Source organism: Lipotes vexillifer, unplaced genomic scaffold, assembly GCF_000442215.2.
Source record: "Lipotes vexillifer unplaced genomic scaffold, Lipotes_vexillifer_v1.1 scaffold31, whole genome shotgun sequence".
NCBI classification, from domain to species: Eukaryota; Metazoa; Chordata; class Mammalia; order Artiodactyla; family Lipotidae; genus Lipotes; species Lipotes vexillifer.
Genome location: NW_006792454.1, coordinates 3,979,925 through 3,994,523, shown reverse-complemented (window position 1 = coordinate 3,994,523; position 14,599 = coordinate 3,979,925).

Genomic DNA, 14,599 nt, shown 5'->3' with positions numbered 1-14,599 from the left:
TCGTGAGGAATCAACCAAATTACACAGTTCCTATTTCGTAGCTCACACATGTAGTTCACTGTTGCTAGAACAGTAGAAACATTACACAGATTTCATTCACTTGATCTGCATGCGTTCTAGTGCCAGCAATGCTCTGTACCTGGCTCACTGCTGAGTGAGGAAGGACTGAACAGAAAGGCAAGTGTGGGCTGACCTCTGTCTTTCCTTCTATGGCATCATTCTCAGTGTAAGTAGCTGGCTAATAAAGGGAAGTAACAAGAGTAAGAAAGGATGTGATAGGGTTCATTGACTGTTTGTTTCTTAGAATGCCATTACCCTCCTTCTGTGTTAGAAGCAAGTTCTGGTTCAAATGGAAATGATGCAGCCTCTCAGGGCTGTCAGCACCCTCGTTTACCCAGCCCTAGGCATAATATGCTTACCCTGTGCTCGCTTTGAGTCTCACTGACCCTCACACATCATGGGGCCACTGAAATTCTGTGCCATGGGGCATCCCAAATGCTATATGTAAATGGGGAGGCATGGGGCGGCATATAGATCACGGGCATCTCCTAATGAGCATTCTCCGTTGTTCCTTCAGACTTCACTCACACACCCAAGTTCAAAGATAAAATTACTAGGAATCTCAAAGTGGTAACAGTAGAGCATCAAACCCAGCACTGGGTCCTCCTGTGTATGAGGACCTGTGCCTGCACAGGTTGTATTCCCGTGTACCTGCTCTGCAACTCTGTCCCTGGCCTAGATTCAAATCATGGTCTTACCACATTCTGACTGTGTGAACTTGAGGATATTAGTTAACCTTTCGGAACCTCAGTTTTCTCGCTGGTAAAAAAGGAATACAAATAGTGCTTATTTTCAGCGTTGTTACAAATGTTTCAGCATTTGTTCAGTGCCTGTAATACTCCTTATACTTCCTCCAAACTTCTCAAACATCTAAGATAACATACATGCCGACATATGCCTTTCCACCGGTATCCCATCCCAGTTGACCACTGGCTGGAGTGTTAACAACTGCATTGCCTATGAACCCTTTAAAGATAAGGATTCTATCTTGCAAACCACCATATTCCCAGTGCCTTGCACAGGCCCTGGCAAACAGCTGGTGCGGAATAGTGGATGCAGAGTTGCACCAGCTGACTGTCTATATGAGGGGCTGGTGACGCTTGTGGTGAGCGAAGCTGAGACTGTCTTTTTTTTTTTTTTTTTTTTTTTTTTTTTTTGCGTTGTGCGGCCCTCTCACTGTCGTGGCCTCTCCCATTGCGGAGCACAGGCTCCGGACGCGCAGGCTCGGCGGCCATGGCTCACGGGCCCAGCCGCTCCGCGGCATGTGGGATCTTCCCGGACCGGGGCACGAACCCGTGTCCCCTGCATCGGCAGGCGGACTCTCAACCACTGCGCCACCAGGGAAGCCCCAGCTGAGACTGTCTTTGTTCCCGCAAAATTTACAGTTTAGGAGTGACACAGACGTTAATCTAAGCAAGAATGATGACCTGTGACTATGAAGACACATTACAGGGAGCCCGGAGAACATACAAGGAGAAGTCCTGGTCTTGTACAAGAAGTCATGGTAGGTGTCCCCTGGGCAGCTGGTTTCAGGATGCTGAGATCTTGAAGGAGCAGTGGGAGACACCTAGACAGTGAATCCAGGGTCCTTTTCTATTCTCATGTTCTGAGGACTACTTGATCCCAGAACTAGTAAGGAGATAGAAACATTTTATCTCAAGAATTAGGAATGAAAAATAAAAAAGAAAATAAATAGGAATGGCTAGAATAGGTTAGCAGAGAGAGGGTAAGTGCATTCTTGATTCTTCAGGTCTAGCTGTTATTTCGTGTTTCCTGTTGTGTGTAAGTATGTGAGTTTGCACACATTTGTAAGGGTCCCAGCAGTGCCTGCAGTGTCGCAGGGTCAGTGATGTCTGCTTTCAGCCAGGTCATAGCTAGACTCCCAACTAGCCCATGGACAGTGGAAGCCAAAGCACTTTCTACCTAGCAGCTTTCCAGTGACGGTCTCTACAGCTGTCTCCGGCTTTTTAAGTGGTTGCCAAAAGCAATGGAGAATCCCGACTAAGCAAGTAGAAAGAAGATGGCTTTTACAACAGTCTTTAAAACAAGAACTGGAAAAGCCCTACTGTCCTATAGTCCTCTGCTTTCCAGAGGCAAGAGATCCTCACATTTCCTTATGCCCTACTGTGTGCTGGGGGTTACCTCATTCTATCCTGTTAAGATGAATATTGCAAGATGGATATTACTAACCCCATTTATTTTTTCAGATAAGGAAACTGAGGTTCATGGAGGTCACATTACTTGCCCAAGTTCTCACCATCAATGAGTGGCAAATGCATAAATCATGTAACTGTATCCTAATCACTGGAATGTTAGACAAGCTGATCCTGGTGCATTCTTCAGTCTTCCCCATTCCATGATTCTCCCAGTCACTCAGGCCAAGAGCTTTGAAAACACCCTTGATTTCTCTTTTTTCCTCAAATCCCATGTCCAATCCATCATCGATAAATATCAATATAATAACAGTCACCACTTATATACACATAAATGACATTTTACATCAATTATTGTCGGGATTATTTCACCGAACACTCAAAAAAACCCCATAAGGTATGTGCTGTTATAAGTCCCATTTTTCAGACGAGGACACTAAGGCACAGAGAAGTTAATTTGTCCAAGCTCCCATGGCTGGTGTGTGGCAGAGCAAAAATTTGAACCCAGAAAGCTTGGATCTAGAGTGTATGCTTTTAAATCACTACATTTTCAGTGGGTCTAATTGATTCTACCTCCAAAACCTACCTTGAATTCATTTTCTCCAACTCAACAGCTGCCACCCTAGTTCAAACCACCTTCACTGTGCCTGGACTTCGGCCACAGTCTTATAAATAGTCTCTCTTTTCCCATTCCGTAATTCCTTACAATTCCTTCTTCATAAAGAAGTCAGAGAGGGCTTTTAAAATATAAATCAGATCATAAATCAATTCCAACCCAGAGCCCTCCAGACTCCTCCCCATAACCTGCAAGGCTCTCCATGATCTGTGGTCTGCCCCCCTCTCTGACCTCATACCATGTTTTCCCTTATTCCCTAACCTCCAACTCCAATGGCCTTCTTGCATTCCTTGAATACACCAATTCCTGCCACGGGACCTTTGCACACGCTAATATGATTTTGTCCCAGACCTTTATACAGCTCAGTCTCTGATTTTTTTCCAGGTCTTTGTTCAAATGTAACCTCCATGGAAAGTTCTCCCCTGACCACTCTGTAGTAAGCAAAATTCTAAGACAGCCTGCATGACCTCCACCCCCTGGTGTAATGTCCTTGTGCAGGTGGAACCTGTGATTTAATAGGATATAACCGCCATGATTAGGCTACTAATCATTTGACTCTGAGTTAATCAAGTGGAGATTATCCTGGGTAGAGCTGACCTAATCAGATGAGCCCTCAGAAGAGGAAGAAGCAGTAACAGACCTCCTTTTGCCTCCATGATTTCTACAGCTGCAAGGGATTAAATTCTGCCAACAAACACAGGAGCTTGGAAGAGGACCCCAAGCCTCAGATGCAACCCAGCCCTGGGCTGACCCTTTGCCTACAGCCTTGAGACCTAAGCAGAGAACCCAGCTAACCCATGCCTTGATTCCTGACCATGGAAAATGTGAGATAATACATTTGTGTTGCTTTAAGCCACGGAGTTCATGGAAATTTGTTAGGCAGCAATGGTAAATGAATGCAATGTCTAAGATACCCTCTCCACCACCACTTTCCTTCTCTTTTTCCTGCATTATTCGTCTCCATAGCATTTTTTTGCTGCCTGAAATTACATTATGCAATTTACTTGGCTAGTATGACTGTCCCACTGGAATATCATCTCCACGAGGGAAGGGACGTTGGCTTGTTTACTGTTGAATTCCCAGCTTCTTAGAGCAATGCCTGGCACACAGTAGGTACTCAATAAATATGTGCTGAATGAAGGCATAAATACATGTGTGTGCATTCACTGTTTACCTAATTTTAAAAGATGGTTCTTAGGTATACTTCAGTTTAAGCAAACTAGGCATGGGGAATCTCAAATTATGTATAAAAAAGAGTTTAGTGTTGATCTTTTTTATTTTCTACAAAAACATAAAGTATGAGACAATTAACCAAAAATGCTACTTAGGTGCAACTTTTTAGGAGTATACATATTGCATAAAGCAAGGTAAACTCAGCTGTCTAACGGCCTCATTACTGTTACTTTTAACAGATGTTAGTGTTATTTTAGTATACAGGATCAGGAAGACATGCAACCTTGACAACATGCACTTGTTGAAGGACGTCTCAGAAAAGCATATTGAATGCATGGAATATGGTCAAAGGACTACCAACGCAATTTAATGGCTGTCAGTAATAAATTTACTTTAAAAATATTCTAATGCTAGCAGTGCTCAGAACAATTGAATGGATTATTTAAAATTATTATAATTGTGAACTGCTTTATGAATTAAAAATTCATAACCAAATGAAAGTGGACAAAACAAACTTGCTAATACCCAGTACTCTCCCCTATCTGTTCATTTGTGATGACAGATGACAACACCCTGGGGTACGTTTTCACTCACTTTTTGAGGGGGGAATTTTAACACTTAACACAGAGAAGAGGTGTTTGCTACTCTGAGAATGAGATGTTTCCCCTCGCGCTGGGGCTGAAACATGCCCTCCACACAGGCCGTCTCCGCCCTAGGTGTCTCTTGGCATCAGTGCTGTTGGTTTGGGGTGGAGAAACTCACAGGTGGGTGACTTCAAACAGGCCACCCAGCCATGTCCCCTTTGCCTCCTGCAGTGTACCAGCAGCAAGGCTGTGAAAGCAGGGATCTGCTTTTGAAATCCTGAGCCATTTCTCACACCTGAGGTGGAGTTTACAAAAGCACGGATTCTGAGATCTTGGAGTCACGTCTGACTGACTTCATGGGCTGCACCGCTTGGCCTGCAGCCATGGGTGTTTTTCACACCTCCAGTAGGGGGAGCGGGGGGTCAGACAGTGAGAGGCAGCCCTGGGGCCAGAGAGCACTCATGGAACCCTGACTGTGAACACTCATTCCTATTTCTATACACGGAATGACTTCTTTTCCTCCGAGAAAACACCTGATAAAAGGTCTGAGTGTCTTGCAAAGTTGCCAGCTGGATAGAAAATGCTGCTCTGAGCAAAAACTTTTCATCCATGTAGATGAGGGTCCCAGTAGTTCTCGTCTTCATGTCCCCTTGAGCTCTGGGATATCAAGGCGGGCCTCCTTGGGCTGACTGCACCCCCAATTTACTGCCAGGGTTACCTCCTCAACAGTCCCCACCCAGCCAGCCTTCCCGGCTCTCCTCACTGGCCTGCTTTAATCTGGGTCCTCATTAGCTCTCCTCTGGATTACCACTAAATGTATTAACGGTTTTCTTCTATCTTGTTACTCACACACCCTCCCTCCACCTCCACTCCATTCAGCCTCCTCTGGGGCCCCTCCCTGAGGGTCAGCCACACTGAACTCGGAGTTGTCCGAATGCTCCAGGGGGTTTCACGCTAGGGCACATTTGCTCACGGTTGTTCCTCACTCCTCCCCTTTTGCTCCTCTAGAAAACCAGAAGAGTCAGTTCCAGCTCCCTCCTCTGGCAAGCTTGTCTTCAGGCCCAGCTCCTGACTTGTTTTTCAGTATAGTAGAATGCTGACCCTGGGCTAGCTGCTGGACCTGGGGCAGGGGATAAATCAGTGAGCAAGGGAGGTACACAGAATAACCCCCCGCCCCCTGTGGTCCTCCATGGTACTCTGTGCAGAGGCTTCCATGGTACTTGGAATGCTTCACTGTATTATGTGCTTACTTCTCTGCCTTCCCTCCTTGACGCAGTGCTTCTTGAGGGCAAGGACAGCTGCTAATTCATTGTGATCTCCCCAGCGCCTAGGACACCAGAGTTCACAACAGTGTGTGAGAATGAATAATAATAATAATAATACTGGTAATATTTATTATTATTATAATTACAAAGGGCTTACCATATGCTCGACTTTGTCCTAAGTGCTTTATGTATAACAACTCACAACAGTCCTACAAGGCAGGCATTAGTGTTATTTCTATTTTTCAGGTAAGGAAACTGAGAACAGAGACTTGAAGTAACTTGACCTAAGTCACACAGCTGGAAAGTAACAGGCATGTGGCTCCAGAGTCCCTTTTCTAAACTGTCCAGAGATCAACAATGATGGAAAGAGGGAGAGGCAGGCAGGATAGGGTACAGCCAGACGGCATAAGCTGCATCTTTAAGCTCAGATTCACCTTTAAATCTGTTGCTGAGGCAGGCACCAAGGGCCACAAAGGCTGGTGTGGGGAGACCTGTGGGCTAACCCACCACAATCGCGTCCTATTTGACTTTTTGAAGAACAGACAATCTCCCACAGAGAGGAGGGATGGGAGGTCACCTGGTCCCTGCTGCCTTAGCTGCCTTGCCCTGGGAGACAGCCACTAATCCTGTCACCACAGATCTGAGGTCCACTGTGAAGAGTTGTGCTGTTGCCAGCTGGAGGACCTGTATTAGAAATTCTGTCAAAGGTGTTTGCGAGTTACCAAAAGTTGCATAAACAGTTCCCAAGACCAGCCCTGGGGGAAACATAGACCCCCCCACCCCCAGTGCTTCACACCAGGACCTGCCATGAAGCTAACAGAGCAAAGCTGGCCCGTATTTCAGTTCCTGAGGCTTCTGCTCAAGGTAAAAATACCTTTGGGGTAGAAAGAGCTATGGCCCTCAGTGGCAGCGGACCTTGGTCAGCGCTGTGATGGTGGTGCAGTGACACTGGAACAAGATCTGAGACCAACAGTGGCCCTGGGGTCCAGAAAAAGTGGTCCGATGGAAAAAAAAAATGGACAAGGATGTAAAAGGCAGCACACAGATAAAATACAAATGCCCAATAAGCACTGAAAAGCCATCTAAGGGTCAGACAAACCTGGCTTCTCCTTCCTAGCTATGTGACTTTGCCTAAAAAACCTGAGCGTCAGCCTTCTTAGCTATGAGAATGGGAATAATCATGGCTGCTACCTCCTGGGATTGCTATGAAGATTAAACGTGAAACTCAAAGGCTGGTAACAGTCTGGCGTTTCAATAAATATTCCTTCTGTTCCCTGAAACGCAAACTCCAGTTTTTCTCAGGACTTGTACTGGGCCAGGAAAGCAGAGGGTGAATGGTGACAGTAAAGAAATTGGGTTTGGTAAAGAATGGAGTTTGGGTCTCCCTCTGAACAAGATGGCCCAGGAATGAGTAGAAACATGATCCGATTTGGAACAATAGTAATCCTAAGAGCGACTGATGACGTCCGGAAGGACCAAAACTTGCCCTCAAATACCAGGCAGTTGCATACAGCTTCCTGGCACTTTCCCTGCAGTTGAGAGGGCCACAGACAAGGTCAGAGGCCACACCTGGATATCGCTGCTTGTCTTTGGGCTGCTGTGTGGGAGCCTAAGAGTTGGCTGTCTGCTTTTTGCAACCTTCACTTAGAGCAGCTTTCGCTAGCATGTGGTCTCCATCCCCTTTGTGAACGGTTCCTGTACAAGTTCAGAGGCAGCAGATCCCACACAGTTCCTGGGGCCCTCTGCTCAGCAGGCTATAAAACACTATTGCTCTCGGCAAGCCCTGGTCGTCAGCAATAATGAGACGGCTTTGAAACTGCCACTCTGAAACCCTAAACCGGGCCCAGACCGGTGTGCTGGGCCAAGCGCTTGGGAAAGGTTGGCCAAGGTTTGCAAACTCTAGACAGGGTTTGGAGGGAGCTTTCTCAGCCTGGGTTTCTTTAGGGCCTGGGCCTGCTTCAGCAGATGCTGGTCTGGGTGGTATTCGAACTGGCTGATTTACTGAGTTTGGGCAGAAAAAAGGCAAAGCCTGGGGCTGTGAGCAGTTTTCACTTTGAGGTTTTTGGGAAAGTGATTGAAGCCTGAGTTTCACCTCCTGGAGGGAATTCTAGCCCTCCCTCCCCAGCCTCATTCCCATTAGGCTCATCTATTTCTTTCACCCACTGCCCCAACCTTCCAAGACACAGGGAGTGAGTGAACTGAGGTACCTCGGGCAGAGTGGCTTTTCAATAATTTGGACATGGAAACCTCAGAAGAGAATGGTTTTCATTTCAATAGTTTTTCAAGTCAGCCTCATGATGGTACAGGTCAGTACTCCAAAAGATAGTTTTAGGATTTTCCATCTTACTTTGAACAAAACTTGATAAATCAGATCTGGGTTGAAAAACTGCAAGTATACCTTGTCACCTGTTAGTCTCTGGGACCAAGCAGTAGGATGAAGGGCTTAGTATGGTCCCATTAGCAAAGTCCCTAGAAAGGCCCCCTTTATACCACACCCCGTGTGTGTGAGTGTGTGTAACTTCACAGACGGAGTGCCAGTCAGGGTCCCCGCAGGAAACAGGCAGCACATTTAAGTGGAGATTGAAAGAAGGATAGTGACGGCACCATTTTCGGAGGTGTGGGGAGGGGAAACTACAAGGGGTGCTGAGGGAGCACCCAGGCTAATACCAGCGGAAAACCAGAAGGGCTAAAGGGGTGACAGAGAGAGCCATGACTGGCTGCCTGATGAGCTGTGGCCTCCGGCAGAGGAAGCAGCTGTGGTCAGAAGGGAGCTGGGGCATGGCTACTCCCCCTTGCCTTGATCCCCTGCTGGTGCCCCCTCATGGCTGAGCCAATCAGCAGCCAAAGGGCAGGAGCCCATATGAGTAGTCTGCACCTATGAATACAGTCTGTAAAGTCCCCCTTCCCTGGGCACAAAGGAAGGTGAAGGAGTCCCCAGGCAGTTCTGCCTGACGATCAGCTAGAGAGGTCTGAAAACAAGTGGACTCCCAGGCTGCCTCTAGAAGGTTCCATTTCAGGAGACCCAGGATGAGCACAGAGAAGTTGTTGCATCTTTCCCATGCTCTGGGTGGCTCTGCTGCTCAGCCAGGAGGGATAACCCCTTCTTGATTCACAGTGATGTTCTTGTGAGCAAGCGTCATCACCTGGATCCCAGCTGCGGTGCGCACTGAGTCCTGACATCATGCTCAAAGCTGGCAGTGAAGTTGATTCGTCCACTTACTCCACACGCATTTGCTGAGCACCCACTGTGTGCCAGACGCGCTGCTAGATGCTGGGGCTCTAGTGGAGGATAAAAGGATCGCCCCTTCCCTGAATAGGCTTCTCAAAGTCTCTCTCGCAATCAGGGAAATTCTATATCCTTCTACAGCAGGATGGGAACCTTTCTGTGAGATCACCTGGTATTACTAGTGGAGGGCTTTGAGCCTGTTGCTTAATCTCCCTGTGCTTCAATTTCCTTGTTTGGAATACAGACATAATAAAGGTGCTTTCTACAAAGGTTATCAAAAGGACTGAGTGAAACACTATGTATCAACCTTAGCTCAGAGCCTTGTACATCATAAGCATTCAATACGATTGTCACGTTATTAATTTTACCACCATTATTTCTTAGTAGGTCTTTGTCAACCATCCCCTCATCCCCTGACTCCAGAACAACAAATAAATGAGAAAATGCCAGCTCCAGAGGCCCACTTTCACTCCTTTTGAACACCTCCTTCAGAAGAAATCCTGGCCACATCTATGATATGATAGAGTTTAATACCTACATGGCTGCCCTGTTCCTATGTTTACTCCATACGTTTGTATATAATTTTCAAGATAGGAAGGAGGTTTGTAGGAATGTGGGGAATTTGGAAACGGTTTGAGGGTAGTGATTTTTAGGAGCTGGAAAACAGGACTAATGGGGAAAGGCGAAAGGAAGTGCAATTATTAATTTGGAGAAGAGATGGCAGAGGGGATAGGGAAGCCATCCTCTGAGACAAAGGATTATTAAAGAGAGAATGGCAAACGATGCTTCTTTAGAAAAGACAGAACAAGTGGAAAGCAGAGAGTGCGGCGAGAGGGATTTCAGTTCTGCCTCAGGATCATTTCCCGGCGGAGATGGTTATGAGCTCCAGAATGGGCTATGAACCCCTTCACTGGTTCAGTAATACAAAGGATTTGCACGGTGATCTCTGCAGTCATCCCCTGATGGGATCACATTTAAATAGACAAAGAGGCGGAAAGGCAGGAGTGGGGCCCACCCCAGCTCAGACACTAAAAACCAGTGTGGTGACCCCTGGCCTCTGAGACTTCCAGTCTTCTCGTCTGCAAGGGAAGGTCTGGGACCGTGCCTGATACCCCAGATCTTCTGTGCAAGCCCCGAGGCCCACCTGATGTTTCCAATCACTGTGGACTCCCCATGTGGTGAACACCTTGCTGGCTGGCACACCTTCTGAAATGCTGAATTCCACTTTGAAGATGAAGAGTCTTTCTTGACTGGTCAGTTGAAAATTCATCATACCAGCATATGGAAATGGTGTGTGGCTCTAGACGTTTTTTTGGCTCGAAAATCATTTCACTTTGCAGTATTTCACAGCATTTTCTACCTCCAGATCAGTAAAAAAGGACAACACACTGCCTCAGGTGGGAGGGCCCACCAGGTATCATCAGCGAGGGCCTCCTGTGGGCCAGGTGTTTTGTCAGGTTGCAGGATGAGTCTCTCCTTTGCCCTTTTCCTCTTCCGTGGTCTGTACACACAAGGCTGGTGTAAGGTAAGGAGACAGACACTCTTTTAGCAAAGTACTGGTATAGAAGATGCGCTGTGAATCTGGGCTCGGTGAAAGTCCTGCCTGTCTCACAGGTTCTGCACTGAGAGCCCTGCCTGACCTCCCCATCCTGGCTGACCCAGGGTTGTACTTGCCCAAATCACCCAGGAAGAAACTTGACCTAGCTGAAGGAGTAAACAGGGAAGAAAAGAAGGAAGTCCTGGGGAAGGGATGAAAAAGGGAATAAATGCCCGGAAGGCTGAGAGAGAGACAAGGAAGAGGGTGGGAGGTCCAAATGCAGGAGGCTCCCCTGCTACCATTAAGGAATACAGCTTTGTGGGCTCCCTAAGGATTGAGAACTGAGAACCCCAAAGCAAAAGAAACTGCAGAAGGTGAAACTGGCAGTTTGTACTCAGAAATGCTCCTGAATACTTAAACTCCCTTTGTGGTGCCTACAGCACTCGGAATGTCCAATTTGAACCGACAATTAAATGTTCTTTTAAAGCATTCTTCTAGAGCAGGAGTTGGCAATCTTTTCCGTAAAGAGCCAGATAGTCAATATCTCAGGCTTTGAGGGCATGTTGCAGCTACTTGACACAGAGACCACACATAAACAAATGGGCGTGGCTCTGTTCCAATAAAACTTAATTGACAAAACAGGCAGCTGGCTAGAGTGGGCCCGAAGGCCATAGACTGCGAGCCGGGTCCTAGTCGAGGGCTTCTCCAATCTTGAAGTGATACATATAGATCACTCAGGGAATCACGTTAAAATGTAGATCCTGATTCAGGAGGTCTGTGCTGGGGCCTAAGGTTCTGCAGCTTGAACATACTCCCAGGTGCTGCTGACCAGCGGCTCACACTTCAGGAGCAGAAGCCCGGAAGTCTTAAACTGTGGCGGCAACAGGAACCAGCGGTGGGTATGATTTGCTTGACGGAGGTGCCTGTGCACGCGGCTGAGAGCTAGGGACCGTGGGAACTGCAACGAGCTTGCCTGTCGGCAGGCAGCATCCCGCCACAGGTCCTGCTGATTTATCGCTCTCTGTGGATACCATCCGTGTGCCCAGACATTTCGATGTGTCAAGAGGATCTGGAAGTATGGTTTTTTATAAGAAAACTCTCTTGATTTTGAAAGGTTTTGAAGCTCCCGATTGTTACGGTTTTTAAAGGCTTTGGCTCAAAAGGTTTTAAAACCCTGTGTGAGCCAAATAAAACCCCTATGTGGAATGGCCCTGGCCCACAGGCTGCCAGTCTGTAATCTTGGTTCTAGCTACCATGAATGCACTGGGCCTCCTTTCCACGACTGGAATGTGGGACTGGGCTTATGCACATAGCATCTCTCAAGCTCAGAACCTAGAAAAGAAGGTATGCTCTTGATTTTACGGAAGAGGCTGATGGGCCTTGAAGAAGCCAGGCAACAAGGGCTGCAGTCATGCTTACGGTGGTGTGAGTTTTGACACCACCGTCTTCAGGCAGATGAATTACCAAAACTCAGCCCCTCTGGACAGACTAATTACACAAAGCCCTTTTTCTGCAGGGCAGAAACTCCACACCTGTAGGGGGTGACCGGCCAAGCAACTTTCCCAAAGTCCCTGGGCTTTGAATCCAGGTATGAAGCTGGTATTTGAATCCAGGCCTTGCAGACCCCAAATTTCATGCTCCTTCCACCACCACACACTGACTCTAGTTTTGATGGATATTTGCGAGCGAAAAAGGTCAGCCTATCATCTCCATCTCCCCGTAAGCCACATTTCTAAGACACAGGCACAGCCTATGTGATATTTTTATCTGAAATATTTACAGGTGGAAAGGATTAAAGCAAGTGATGGACTATTGAAGGTTAATGCCATCTTTTAATATGGAAAAACTACTCTCTCCACAAGAAATATACTTGTGGGATAATCTTGAGATATGTGTGTGCGTGCTCAAAATGTCAGCCAGAGTTTCATTAATTTCAGCCTCCCCCTAGAACACTACGTTATGGTTCTGAGGCTGTGCGTTAGGACGCTGACACAGGTGGGACCCAGGGCGCCCAGCCCTCGGGGGTAAATTTATGGTACGATGTGTGAGGAATCCATCATGCAACTTGGCCCATGCCCCCGGCTTCTTAATCAGAGATGGGAGATGCAAGACAAACATTGCCTCCATGGCTTGGGGTGCTGTGTCTCAGCTTCAAGCTTTGATCCATCAGGACAAACATTTCTACCAGGCGGGCTAATTAATAAGATTGCTTAACACCCAGCCTCTCAGAACACAGAGAAGTGCTTTGCCCTCAGCTTCTCCTGGGCTGCTATTTAACAATTCTCTAGGCTAAAGGATCATGCCGTAGAGTTTTTAGGCAAGCAAAGGGCCTCGTGGAGGTGTCGAAGACATAGCCTCATTTGTTCTGGCCTAGTTGTGAAAGATCACGCTCACAACTGAGCCAGAGCCAGTTTCTAAAGATGACGGGCCCAGCGATTCCGTCACGGGTGTCTGCTGTATGAGCCCATTTTAAGGGCTCATTCTCTTCCCAGCGTAGCACAGAGATTATGAGGCAGCCTCTAGAGGCAGCTGGCCTTGGATTCCACTCCCAGCTGCTCCAATTTCAAGCGGAGTAACTTGGGGAATTACATAAGCGTTACTTTCTTCACCCGTAATGTGGGGCCAGCATTACTTCCCACTTTGCAGCACTGTCGGGAGATTAGAGATACTGTGTTGCCACTACCCAGCTTTGTAACTGGCATTCCGTAGACCGCTGCTGGGTTGTAGCCTGTGTTTGCAGGTCTCCCTTCCTGTGATTTTGCCCCTGTGCGATGTTCTGGATAAAGCATCAGTTTTGGGGCAGCTGGACCCAAAGGTTTGAGTTTCTTCTCTGCTCCTTACCAGCTGTGCAATTTTGGTTTAAGTCTTTAATCTTACAAAAGATTCTTTTTCATCAGTAACATGGACGTAATAATAGTACTTGCCTTGGAGAGCTGTGGTTAAGATTGAAACGGGCAGTTGTACATAAAATGATTCTATTACCGTGCCTGGCATATACTGAGCACTCTATACGTGTTTGTTATAAATATTAAGTAGGATAAACACTTTGGAATCTGCAAAAGCTTTGTCTACATGTGGAAGAGGATACTGCTACCCCTCCTCCAAAATATAGCAAGGAAACCCAGAAAGTCCAATCAACTTAGGGAACTTTTAGTTTTCAACTCTGAGATTATGCCAAATGCAGACTTGTTTTCACTTATTGGGAAAATAACTTTCGAGGTTGTGAAAAAAACATTAACTAGAGCCCTGTTCTTTCTGAAATAAATACATGGGCCCAATATTGGGGAAATGCATAAACCCCAATCAGAGTACTGTTTTCTGAGCACCTGTAATGTGTGGAACACAGACCCGGATCCAGGGTGAGTGGATGCTGAGTCCAATTACCCTGCAAGGCTACTTTCATAGTCCTGTGTCTGAAGCAGGAGAAGCCTCAAGCTCACTGAAGATGAATGAATAACCAGAGTCTCAGGGCTCAGAAGTGACTGAGTCTGAACTTGAGCCATCTCACTCCAAAGCTCCATGTTCATCACTGCCATCAGGGCTGCCCCTGGGTAGCCCCTGCATGCATGTTATCTCTTTTGAGCTTCTCAGCAGGTGTTCATGTCTGTTTCCTGCAGGGGGAAACTGAGGTTCAGAGAGGTTGTGGAACTGGCATGTGCCAACGCAGCTAGGGGCAGAGCTGAGACCCACACCTCTTAACCACACCGTCTTGCTCTAAGCTCAGAACCTGTATGGCTTCCCTGGCTGGCAGACCTGCCCACGGGCATGCCTAGGGTGACGGGGGAGAGCTAAGTCTATCCAAGAGTCCCTTAAAGAAGTCCCATCTTCCCATTATTGCTGTCTGCCGGCAATCCTTGCCACCCTGAGAAGAGATCCAGAGACTGACAAGTAGGCTGCGTTGTTGCCCTAAGTAAACCACGGGGAGCAGATTTCCCTGATGCCGAGACAGTTAGCTGGGTCTGTGAGAACATATTTCACTATAAAG